The sequence below is a fragment of the Chlorocebus sabaeus genome, chromosome 2 (assembly GCF_047675955.1).
Source record: "Chlorocebus sabaeus isolate Y175 chromosome 2, mChlSab1.0.hap1, whole genome shotgun sequence".
NCBI lineage: Eukaryota > Metazoa > Chordata > Mammalia > Primates > Cercopithecidae > Chlorocebus > Chlorocebus sabaeus.
In genome coordinates, this window is record NC_132905.1 from 84,715,771 (window position 1) to 84,729,241 (window position 13,471).

General features: G+C 40.4%; 1 protein-coding gene across 1 annotated transcript in view; it reads right to left on the reverse strand.

Moving 5' to 3' along the window:
• The window catches only part of CHODL (chondrolectin), a 457,020-nt gene that overhangs the window by 337,426 nt on the left and 106,123 nt on the right, over positions 1 to 13,471 (reverse strand). Inside the window, exon 3 of the mRNA XM_073010287.1 lies at positions 11,899 to 12,079. The gene's annotated coding sequence lies outside the window, so the exon portion shown is untranslated. The remainder of the gene's footprint in view (positions 1 to 11,898; positions 12,080 to 13,471) is intronic.

A 13,471-nucleotide genomic window follows, 5' to 3' on the forward strand; every position in this document is an offset into this window, starting at 1 on the left:
GGCGGGCGCCTGTAGTCCCAGCTACTCCGGAGGCTGAGGCAGGAGAATGGCGTAAACCCGGGAGGCGGAGCTTGCAGTGAGCTGAGATCCGGCCACTGCAGTCCAGCCCGGGCTACAGAGCAAGACTCCGTCTCAAAAAAAAAAAAAAAAGAAAAAAATGGTAAATTTGCAACTTTAAGTGAAATCTAGTTTAGAATTGATGAATTATTCGTGATGATATTCACATCATGAAAGTACTCAACAGCAACCAGCCAAAGACATTACCTTGATGCACAAAAATGTCCTGTGTCTGTTTCTGCAATATATGTTTATTTCAGGATAAAACAGAAATTGTTTCTATAGTGGATTTTCACATGGAACAAGTAAAATGTTCTTGACTGAATGTGTTGGCTTTCTATTAAAGGGCATATTTTCTTCCAACAAACCATTAGTTTACCAGTGTTGACGTTAGAAACAGCTCCTTACTAAAAATAAAAGTGTACCATGATTGGATCTCAGCTTTTAAGTGGATTTCTAGTAACTATGATACTTGCATGAGATTCAGGTTGGAATCAATCACTAATACTATCCTAGAATAAAAATTGAGATACAGATTTATTATTTCTAAGCCTAAAATATATTACTGTATAGGTTTGAAAATATAATTCAGCTCAATAAGTACAATATTCACAGCTAAGAAGTAAACTGGTCCCACCACCCTCTAATCACCCCAAACATTTCTCCCCTTACAATTATTCTAGAGACTTAGTTTCCACAGCAGGGGAAATAAGGAGGTTAATTATCTGGAAACACAGCTATCCTTTCATTGTTCTCCTACTCAATAATGTTATAGAATTCATCCTTTTTTAGATTTGATTCCAAAAACTAATCACTTTTCCAACTTTGGCCCCCACTGTTACCCAATTTGCAGTTATTTTCTAATCTGTTTTCTAAAACAGACCATGTTCAGCACTTCTCATGTCTTTATACAGCTGTTATTCCTAGGACACCCCCCTTTGTCTCTGTATCTAAACTCTACCTGTACTTTAGGAGTCATCTCAAGGTCCTTTTTCTTTGGGTAGCCTTCCCCCAGCGTCTTTACCTCTTATTGACTTTCCCTTTTCAGAACTTTTAATCCTGGGGCATGGCACTTACTCATTTGCATTAATGATCTATACTGTACCTTCTTTTCTGATGCTTTCATGTGTGCTAGTCTTGAGACTAGAGGGAGACTATAAATTCATTGAAGACAAGGGTATAGTTTATTCTTTTTATACTGTGCAGTAAATTTCAAAACAAAACTAGCATAGGGATTTGCAAAGAATAAGTGCTTAATAAATATTAATGTTAATTCTTACAAGATCTTTAAATGTTTGAAAGATGAGAACAACCCTTAAGTTCGAACTTTACATTTGTTTATGATGGCCACCATGCCACTGAACCTGTTTTGATCCCTAGTCAACCTATTCAATATAATGGAATGAAGAATCATCAAATGCTTCCAGTTGAATATACCTGTCCCCTTTCCAGTAACAATCATGTAAATTTTCCTCCATCAAAGTTAGTTAACCTCACAAAAAGGAAAAGGATTTTTATTCTGTGTGTTGAGTAGGTGGAAGAACAGCTACATCATTCATTTATCATTTGAGGTCTTTATTCATTTAACAACTATTTATTGGAAGCCTACTATATATAAAAGATAAACCTAGTATGGAGCAAATGCTCCAACTCTATGGTCCATCAGAATATTCCATCAGCATGAGAAGTGGAGGCAGGCAGCTATAAGGTGCATGGCCCACTCATACCTCCCTCTGGCAGAAACAGTGGTGGAATTGGTCACTGTGGCCCATGCAGGTGCTGGTCTCCCTGTTCCTGCCCTACAACTGCTGCTATTAAAATGAAAGCAGGAGCCCCAGGGCAGAATGCAGGCCTCTGAGGGTCCACTATGGTCCATTCCTTTATGCCTTGAAAATCTTCCAGTCTTCTCATGTCCTCTATTAAATGCAGATATACCAGAGAAAAGAAATGTTTTGAACCACTATTAGGCAACAACTGTCAGGATCATTTGACCACCTTCTGAATACAAGAACAGCACTTAGCAAGTTAGGAACAGAGAGGACCCTGAAGGCAGTGTGATAAGTGCTAAAGACAAACCTCATCTATAATCTGCCTAGGAAATTCCCAAATTCCATTCTATACATGTGGGCAAGGGTAGATTCAACTCCCTCTCATTTCCCAATTTTTCTGGATCCAATATTCAAGTTTTCTTCAACTCTGGACTATATATACAGATAAACATGTACATACATATATACATATATGCATAACATACGTGTGTGTGTGCGCGCGCACGCATGCGTGCATGTGTGTATTTAAAAGGTCTTTCTTCCTAGGATAGACTATAGAAAGGCAATTTCCAAAATGGCCCAGATTGCCCACTGATGCACTCTTTATCCTAAACTTCCCAGTGACTTATGTTCCAGACTATTCTTTTTATAATATTTGCCTTTAGAAAGTCTTAATCCTGATTCCCAACTGGATTCAAGTACAATCACTTTAGTAACTTGGTGATATGGTTTGGCTGTGACCCCATCCAAAATCTCATCTCGAATTGTAATCCTCACAATCCCCACGTGTCAAGGGCGGGACCAAGTGGTGGTAATTGAGTCATGGGGGTGGTTTCCCTCATGTTGTTCTCGTGATAGTGTGTGAGTCTCACAAGATCTGATAGTTATATCACCATCTGGCATTTCCCCTGCTTGCATCTCTCCATCCTGAGGCCCTGTGAAGAAGGTGCCTGCTTCTCCTTTGCCTTCTGCCATGATTATAAGCTTCCTGAGGCCTCCCCTCAGGAAAGTTTAACTGTGAGTCAATTAAACTTATTTCCTTTATAAATTACCCAGTCTCAGGTATTTCTTCATAGAAGTATGAGAATGGACTAATACACTTTGGGGGAAAAAAAAAAAGTTATTTATTTGTTACCCTCAGTAGCTTACTTAATCATTTGTCCTTGTCTAAACAATGCATGTTGAGACCCTAGGCAAGTATAATTCTATTGTCTAAACTAAGAGAAAGTAGATTTTTTTTTTTCATTTCATAAAGGAAAAGCTAAACTTTTGTAAAATGCCAATACAAATATCAACACATGTTATGTTTAATTAGTTGGACTAATATGAATGATCAGGTCATGGGAATGTCTGTGTATCAGCTTTTTAAGATTTTTATACTGATTTTTGAGAACTGAGCAGTGCGGTTTTGCTGCCCTCTTGAGGAAAGACAGGAATCATTACACCTAATAATTTAGTAGCTTTTTATGTTCTCATTATGCTTATTGGAACTGATTAAATTACTATTAATTAAGCCACAAATTAAAATAAGTTTTGCAATAATAATTGTCTATTAAAACATCTCAAATTATATCCTCATGAGTAAACAAAGAAAAAGAATAAACATCTCAAAGAAACTTACAATCACTACATTATTAAACTTTGAAAATAACCAATAAAAGGTATTGGGTCCACTATTTGCCCTTTCTGGACAATCAACATGGAATAATCATTTACTCAAAGGAACTCAGAAAGTGTGTGGTTCACTTAGAGTCTTGGATTGCCTGTATAGAATGTTATGAACAAAATAACAAAAATAGGAATCATCCAAATCTATTATAAATAAATTTATTCTTTTACTTGCAGATGAATTTAAAATTTGTGGATGCTAACATACTAAGTTCCTATAATTTAAATCTTTCTCCCAATTCATGACAATAAAAAAGCAAACTCCATAAGGAGTAACTCCTTGTTCATTTATTCAACAAGCAATTTATTCAAAGCTTTCTATGTACTTTTTATGAATAATGCCAAAGGTCAGTTGAGAAATCAATGAGTTATTTAATTCTTTCCTATTTGCCCTCTGACACTTCAAATGTGTGACCAAATTTACACTCAGCATGAAAGTCAGCTATCAGGAAACTGGCCCGGGTGCATACATCTTCACCCATTCTCCACCTAAGCAATCAAACAATTAATATGTATTAAGAGCTCTCTGCCTGCACAGTTCTAAAATTTTAAACTGGCGAAAACTGAGAGTCAACTTTCATGTTACGGACCAGTCACAGCTTTGGATATGTGCACTGTATTATGGTACTAGAGTGACCACTAGAGGTCGCATCAGGTGGAATTTACGGAGGCTGCTCATATGCAGAATGGATTGTCCTCAGGGGCGTGTCCTTTCCTTTCTTCCACCCCACATCGCCAGTAGTGCCCCCTCCCTTGAGCTTCGTTGCCCAGATTGCTCACTAATGCACTCTGTATCCTAACCTTCCAGTGACTTATGTTCCAGACTATTCTTTTTATAATATTTGCCTTTAGAATGTCTTGATCCTGATTCCCAACTGTATTAACTAATTCAGACCATAGGCTTAATGAGTGATCATTGATTGATGTCTTTGTCTTCTCACGTAGCATTTTTTTTAATAGAGCCAGATAAGGACAAGCTTTGTGGTAACAGAATGATTAGTTTTACAAGGTGGATATGATGATAATGTACAAAAAAGAAAAACTTATTTCTGTAGACTTATTAATTTTTACCCTGAATGAAATATCAAGCATGTATTATTGATTTTTCTGTTATGTTCAGCTAAAAAGTCCTTCAATCTAGAGATTTCAGATAATAAAAAGTCCAGGTCAGAACAGTACAGACTAATGGTATAATGACAATCTTCATTTCAAGTTAAAACTTCTCCTCTCTCCCAGCTTCAGGCTTGGAAGCCCGCAGTGGGCAAATAGGATGAAGCTGGCTTCCTTTCTCTTCCTTGTTCACCCCCCTCTCCTGCTAGGTCAGGCCCAGGGAAGAGGAGTTGGCAGGAAAGTGCGCAGCTGCTCCATGGTGACACAGTCGTGATCTCATATCATTTCTCTCCGGTCTCCAAAGCTGATTCTCCTCTAAAGGGTCTTTGGAGACAGCCCTCGGTCACCTTCACACTAGAGTGCACCAACTGCCTCTTCTCCCGCAGGCCACTTACTGCTCCTCCCTGCTGGCCCCTGGGCTTCTGGCTGCCCATTTCTCTCCTCAAGTACCTTCACCATCAGCTATATGCCAGTGGAGGATGCAGACTAGCTCTCTTTTCTGCATTCACACAGCTTTCACAGGATATGCTACTTTTATTCTCCCCCTTGTGTATATGCCTTTGCTCCCTGTTTAGCACTTTGTACGGTGCTACTGGGCAGAGGCACCTCCAGTCACAGCCTCTCATCTTTAGCTTCCTCAGGCATGAGCCAAATATCAGACCCTTTATCCCTCCAACTCCAAGAGACCCTCGCGTTCCTCAACATCCTTCTTCTCTTCCAAAGAAAGGGAGAGGAGAAGAGCAGCCTGTCAACAACACTCTCCAAAGAATTCCTGACTCTCGGCTTCTTTGACTTCACCGTGTTTTGAAACTCAAGTAAGTGATTGTTTGAACCTGACTTTGTGTCACCATCTGTCTAGTTCCACAATAGTCTGGCACCTTTTCTAAAATACCGGGCTACTTAAGAACCAGTATTTTGTTCCTGGCCTTTGGGACTTGTATAAAACTGAAGAATTGGCCAGGCACAGTGGCTCACACCTGTAATCCCAGCACTTTGGGAGGCTGATGCGGGCGGATCACGAGGTCAGGAGTTTGAGACCAGCCTGGCCAACATGGTGAAACCCCTTCTCTACTAAAAATACAAAAAATTAGCTGGGTGTGGTGGTGGGTGCCTGTAATCCCAGCTACTCAGAAGGCTGAGGCAGAATTGCTTGAACCTGGGAGGTGGAGGTTGCAGTGAGCCAAGATCGTGACCCCGCACTCCAGCCTGGGTGACAGGGTGAGACTTCGTCTCAAAAAACAACAACAACAACAACAACAACAAAATGAAGAATTAGGGAAAATGTTATATAAAATGTCCTCTGTGACCTTGTGGGAAAGTTGTTACATCTTTTTACTTATTTTATTTTACAAATCTGTAACACTGAGCCCATGCTTACATCTACCTCATAGGGCAGTTGTCAGAATTTAGTGTGATAACGCAGATTTTGGCAGGGAAAAAAAAAAAGGAGGTAGAATAAGACAAAGTCTGCTTTAAATAATGGAAAAGCTTGTGAAAGGAAAATAAATCTTGAGGCCCCCAAATCACTAAGCTAAATGGAAAAGTCAAGCTGGGAACTACTTAGGGCAAACCTGCCTCCCATTCTACTCAAAGCCACCTTCCATCCCACGCCTACCCCTGCTCACTGAGATAAATGCAAATCTTATTGCCTCCTTTGGAGGGGCTAATCAGAAACTCAAAAGAACGCAACCATTTGTTTCTTATCTACCTATGAGCTGGAACCCCCCCCCCCCCCGCCTGCTTCAAGTTGTCCCACCTTTGCTTCCAGTTGTCCCTCTTTGCCAGAAGGAACCAATGTTCCTCTTTTGTATGTTGACTGATGTCTCCCTTCTCCCTAAAATGTATAAAAGCAAGCTGTGCTCTGACCACCTTGGGCACATGTTGTCAGGACCTCCTGAGGCTGTGTCACGGGTACATGTCCTCCACCTTGGCAAAATAAACTTTCTATATTAACCGAGACCTGTCTCAGATATTTGGAGTTCACAACCTTTAGGAGCTACATCTCAGTGCATTCAGTAAAAGAATAAACTTAAAGCTAAGACCTCATAAGGAATGTCACCCCACATTCCTGATATCTATGTAAAATGGTGCTGTTGTTTTTGTGTTTAATTTCCACATACATAGCAGTAATACTATCACACTACATTGGCAATATGAGGTTTAGAATATCCCTTTATTTAATTAAAGTACTTCATAGATAAGTGTGCTAACAACCTTATCAGAGCTACCACTGATGAGTTCCAAACCAGATTTATCAACCCATCTTGAGCGTCTCCTCTGATTCTTAAGCCTCACCTATTTTGTGGGCCATTGGCTGCTTGCTCTGTAGTAACTGCAGCCACAGCAAGTCATGCTAGGCTGTCCAGCCATCCAGAATCTCTGGGTCCTCACTCCACCTCTAAAGCAGTGGAGCAATGTTATAAATTTTCCCTAGAATGACCTTTAGCCAGCAGGAGACAGGAGACATGAGACAGCTCACAGATAAATTTCCCCCACAATTTTCCATCTGATGGGCTGTTCTAAGGTACATTTTTTTTTTAGAGCCATGTAGCAGTGGCCCACTTGGTATATATCAACTTGAATTTGCTTCTTATCCTTCTCTGTCTCACTTCCTCTTTTCTTCCCTCTAACTGCACTGCCATGTACCTCCTAATTAAGAATTATCACTTCAGGTTTGCCTAAGATTCTTTTGGTTAAGTTGAACATGAACTGTTAACAAGAAACCAGAAATAGCATCATATTTCATAACTTTTCCTTTATTGTGGAATAAATCTGGACAATCAATTTATTCTTCTTGGAAAAAAATAGAAATTTGGAGTGTTCACTGAGATAATTTGGTAAAACACTAAATGTTTATTACTACTCACAGTATGATTAATTTAAACATCTGCTGTCCACATGCTGCATCAACCTAGTCCAGCTCAGCATTATCTCTTGCCTGGACTTGTACCAAAAATTCCTAGCTGGCCTTCCTGATGCTAGCCTTAACCTGTTTCAACACATTGTCCTCCCTGCTGCCAGAATGATTCATCAGTCAGAATATGCTAACTGCTGTAATAAACAATCCTACAACACCCTAAGTCCCAAAGCTTAATACAACATCTGCCTGTTTCTCACATGTCTCAATTCAATGAGAGACAAAGATGGACAAATGTCTATTCCACCTAATCTTTTAAGGACTTGCTTCCTTCTCCTAGCAGCTCCTTCATCCCCCTAGAGTTTACATCCTATTCTAGATACTGTACCTCCCACCTGCCAAGTAGCAAAGAAAGAAAGCATGGAAGATTGTGCACAAGAGGGTAAGACCCCCAGCCTACAAGGGGCACACATCACTTCTACCCAATACATCCTGTGATGGTTAATTTTATGTGTTAACTTAGATGATGTTTTTGAATGGTATTAACATTTTAAACAGTGAACTTTGCGTAAAGAAGATTGCCCTCCTATAATATAAATGAGGCTCATGCAATCAGTTGAAGCCCTGAATAGAACAAAAAGACCAGCCTCCTCAAGCAAGAGGGAATTCTTCAGCAAACTATGTTCACATTTCATTGGCATCATAGGCTCTCCTCAGCCTCTGCCTGCCATTTCACACTGCAGATTTTGGACTTCCCAGTCTCTATAATCACATAAAACAATTTTTTATAATAAATCTGTTTCTGTCTATCTATCTATCCATCCATCCTATTGGTCCTATTTATCTTGTGAGTCCTGACTAATACATACCCTTGGCCAAAAGTTAGGTATATGGACCCTAACTGCAAGGGAGCTTGGAAATGTGGCTTGTAGAAAAGAGGCAAGACATGAACAGTGGCAGCAAAACTTTCAAAAATAGACATATGAACATATAACTTCCCTGTATTAAATCTATCTTTTTACTGCTCTTGGAACAATATGAAAACTTACTATGAAGCTGTCAGTTCTTCAGATCCTTATCTTTGTCTTCAGTGGGGCCTCTGACTCTCTCACTAGCAGTATACAGTCAGATGTATTTACTCCAATAGATCTCACTCTCTACTGACTCCAACTCTTCCTCATACACTGTTAATAATAATAGCTACCATTTATTGAGCATGTGCTATCTGCCAAGCACTGTCTCAAAAATGTAAATGCATTTTCTTGTTTAATCCTTACAACAACTTGTGAGTTTAGTATATGATATGGTTTTTCTGTGTCCCCACCCAAATCTCATCTTCAATTATAACTCCCACAATTCTCATATGTCATGGGAGGAACCCAGTGGGAGATGATTAAATTATGGGGGTGGATCTTTTCTGTGCTGTTCTTGTGATAGTGAATTAGTCTCACAAGATTTGATGGTTTTAAAAATGAGAGTTTCCCTGCACAAGCTCTCTCTTTGCCTGCTGCCATCCATGTAAGACGTGACTTGCTCCTCCTTGCCTTCCACCATGATTGTGAGGCCTCCCCAGCCATGTGAAACTGTAAGTCCATTAAACTTCTTTCTTTCGTAAATTGCCCAGTCTTGCGTATATCTTTATCAGCAGCATGAAAACTGACTAATACAGTAAATTGGTACCAGTAAAGTGGGGTGCTGCTGAAAAGATACCTGAAAATGTGGAGGCAACTTTGGAGCTGGGTAACAGACAGAGGTTAGAACAGTCTGGAGGGCTTGGAAGAAAATAGGAAAATGTGGAAAGTTTGGAACTCCCTAGAGACTTGTTGAATGGCTTTGAACAAAATCCTGATAATGATATGGACAATGAAATCCAGGCTAAGGTGATCTCAGATGGAGATGAAGAACTTGTTGGAAACTGGAGCAAAGCTGACTCTTGTTATAGAAAAGAGACTGGCAGCAATTTGTCCCTGCCCTAGAGATTTGTGGGACTCTGAACTTGAGAAAGATGATTTAGGGTATCTGGCAAAAGAAATGTATAAGCAGCAAAGCATTCAAGAGGTGACTTGGGTGCTGTTAAAATAATTCCATTTTAAAAGGGAAACAGAGTATAAAAGTTTGAAAAATGTACAGCCTGACAATGAGATAGAAAAGAAAATCCCATTTTCTGAGGAGAAATTCAAGCTGGCTGCAGAAATTTGCATAAGTAACAAGAAACCAAACGTTAATCCCCAAGACAATGGGGAAGATGTCCCCAGGGCATGTCAGAGACCTTTGTGGTTTGCGGCAGCCCCTCTTATCACAGGCTTGGAGGTTTAGGAGGAAAAAATGGTTTCATGGGCCAGGACCAGGGTCCCTCTGCTGTATGTAGTTTAGGGACTTGGTGCCCTGCATCTCAGCTGCTCCAGCCATGACTAAAAGTAACAGCTTGGGATGTTGCTTCAGAGGGTAGAATCCCAAACCTTGGCAACTTCCACATGGTGTTGAGTCTGCAGGTGCACAGAAGTCAAGAATTGAGGTTTGAGAACCTCTGCCTAGATTTCAGAGGATGTATGGAAATGCCTGGATGCTGGGCAGAAGTTTGCTGCAGGGGCAGAGTGCTCATGGAGAACCTCTGCTAGAGCAGTGCAGAAGGGAAATGTGGGGTCAAAGCTCCCACACAGAGTCCCTCTGGGGGCACCACTTAGTGCAGCTGTGAGAAGAGGGCCACCATCCTCCAGACCCCAGCATGATAGATCCACCACAGCTTGCACTGCGCACCTGTATTTACCCTGCAAAGCCACAAGGGCACAGCTGCCCAAGGAGAGGGGAGCCCAACTCTTGTATTAGCATGACTAGGTGTGAGGCATGGAGTCAAAGGAGATCATTTTGGAGCTTTAAGATTTGACTGCCCTGCTGGATTTCTGACTTGCACGAGGCCTGTAGCCCTGTGTTTTGGTCAATTTCTCCCATTTGGAATGGCTGCATTTACCCAATTCCTGTACCCACATTGTATCTATGAAGTAACTAACTTGCTTTTGATTTTACAGGCTCATAGGCAGAAATGACTTGCCTTATCTCAGATAAGACTTTGGACTGTAAACTTCCAAGTTAATGCTGAAATGAGTTAAGCCTTTGGGGGACTGCTGGGAAGGCATGATTGGTTTTAAAATGTGAGGACATGAGATTTGGGAGGGGCTGGGGTGGAATGATATGGTTTGTCAGTGTCCCCACCCATATCTCATCTTAAATTGTAACTCCCACAATTCCCATGGGTCATGGGAGGAACCCAGGGGGAGGTGATTAAATTATGGGGGCAGATCTGAATCTCAAGAGATTTGATGGTTTTAAAAATGGGAGTCTCCCTACACTAGCTCTCTCTTTGCCTGCTGCCATCCATGCAAGGCGTGATTTGCTCCTCCTTGCCTTCTGCCATGATTGTGAGACCCCAACCTCCCGCCATGTGAACTGTAAGTCCATTAAACTTCTTTCTTTTGTAAATTGCCCGGTCTCGGGTATGTCTTTATCAGCAGTGTGAAAACGGACTAATACAGTATAACAACTACTTTACAGATGGAAAAATTGTGGCACAGAAAAGTTAAGTAATTCACCCAAAGTCAGATAGCAAGTAAACAGTAAAAAATAAAATATTTAAACCCCTCATCAAACTTGAAAACCCCCCTCACCCCCAGTTTCTCTTTGCCATACCCCACCAGCATCAGCCTCTTCATCTGCCTAACACCTTCCTTATCCTCAGGATATCTATTTAAACCTCTCTTGTTTCAGGAGCAATTTATGACTCCATAGACTTCACAAGGTTTATCTACTAAAGCTTTCATGGGATCTTTCACTTCTCATATCATAGCACATTTATTATAACTACTTGTCTAATTGTTCATCATCTCCTTTAGCGTTTAGCTTCAAGTATGGCAGAACTACACACACACACACACACACACACACACACACACACACACACGCATATCAGAGAGAGACAACAGAAGACTTCATTTTTACAATGTTAACAAAAAAATAAAATAGGCAGTGTGCTAAGTATCACTCATTTACCCCCTGTAGATCTACTCTTTACTCTTCTCTTCTCTGTGTTCCAGGAGATTGACATTTGTGAACCACATCAATGATTACCTATCTTCTCTGGCTTCTGTTGGATTTGGCCAGTAGAAGGCACTGCCAGGTAATCAGATGGCAAGAGAAGAGCGAGGTCAGGGTGTGTCCTTCCCTGGGTTGACCGCATCCCTCTACAGATGGCCACCCACTGTGTAGGGCATGAATGTCTTCTAAGTACCCCCTCCTGAGTCTGGTACACTCCTTCCACCTTCTAGTTACTCTCTGCAATTGCTAGCCCCAGGATATTTTACTGCCTGTGTTCTCCAGGGTTCTTCAGAGAAACAGAATCAATAGTACATGGATATAGATATAAATACATGAGAGGGGACTTACTATGGGAATTGGCTCGCACGTTTATGGAGGCTGAGAAGTCCTACGATCTGTCATCTTCAAGCTGGAGAACCAGGAAAGCCAGCGAAGTAGCTCAGTCTGAGTCCAAAGGCCTGAGAGCCTGGGCAGGATTGCTGTGGAAGTCTCAGAGTCCCAGGACCAGAGAACCTAGGGTTCTGATGTCCTATGGCAGGAAAAGAAAGTGTTTCAGTTCCAGAGGACAGAGAGTGAATCTGATTTTCTTCTGCCTTTTTGTTCTATCTGGGCCCTGAGCTGACTGGATGGTCTTCGCTCACATTGAGTGAGAGTGGATCTTCCTTACACAGTCTGCTGGCTTAAATGTCAATCTTTTCCAAAATCACCCTTATAGACCCAGAAATAATCCTTTACCAGCTCTCTAGGTATTACTTAATCCAGTCAAGTATACACCTAAAATTAGCTTTTACACTGTCCCTTGTTGAGTCTCCTTAACCCTTTCCTCACCTTTGAAAATAATCCTTTCATCAAACTCCCCTCCATTAGCCCATTTGAATACCTGCTATATCTTTCTTGCTGGGACTCTGACTTATACACAGGAAACCTAATGAGAAATGTGCAAAATTTATGTGAAGAAACTATATAACACTAGTAATGGAAAACAATAAAAATAGGTATGAACAAATAATAAAAGCATACCATATTTCTGAATAGGAAAAATCAACATGATAAAAGTGTAAACCTCCATTAATTAATTCATAATTTTAAATTGATTCTAGTAAAAATACTGGCAATAATTTGAACTACTGAAGCTAATCTTAAAGTTTCTATAAAAATATAAGCAAAAATAATTTTTAAAAATCTAAAAAAGAAGAGTAACAAGGAGGAAGTAGCCCTACAAGTCATAATATATATTATAAAGCTACAATATTAAGAATATACAGTGCCTGTTCAAAAATAGATAAATAATTCACTGGGATAGAAAAGAAAGTCCAAATATAGACCTAAATAATAATTTTTAGTATGTCATGTGATGTTGTTTTAAATCAGTTGAAAAAAAATGAATTTGCAATAAATGACTTGGAGACAACCTAGATATAAACTGGGAAAAAATGAGGTTCTTTTTCTTAATCTCAGTTAATTTGGGCTCCCTTGCCACTTTCCTGTGAGGTTGTGTTTAAGTTCTGGGGCTATTTGCAGTATCCAAGCATCAGAAGGAGACCATCTGGCTCTGTGTGTAATCCGAGCCTGGGGACACACACTGGTATAGCCATTGCCTCCTCTGAAGGAGACATGCCTCATCCCTGTCTGCAGGGCTCCTTCAGGTCCAACACAATCTCTGCTGCTTCTAGGAGACTACTGGAGATTAAGACTCATTCTACGTTCATACCATGCTGGGGTACAGAACATCTGTATGATTGTCTAAGGTACCAGGTACCTAGACATGTCATGCAATCATTTCTTCCCAAATATGACACTTAAGGAGAATGGTTGTGTTAAGTGTTCTTAATAGTTCTATATACTGGAATGTATATCTCTAATGACTAAAGCATTGTTAGTTTATAGGCTTATAAGCTCAAAGACAGGCAGCACAGCAGCT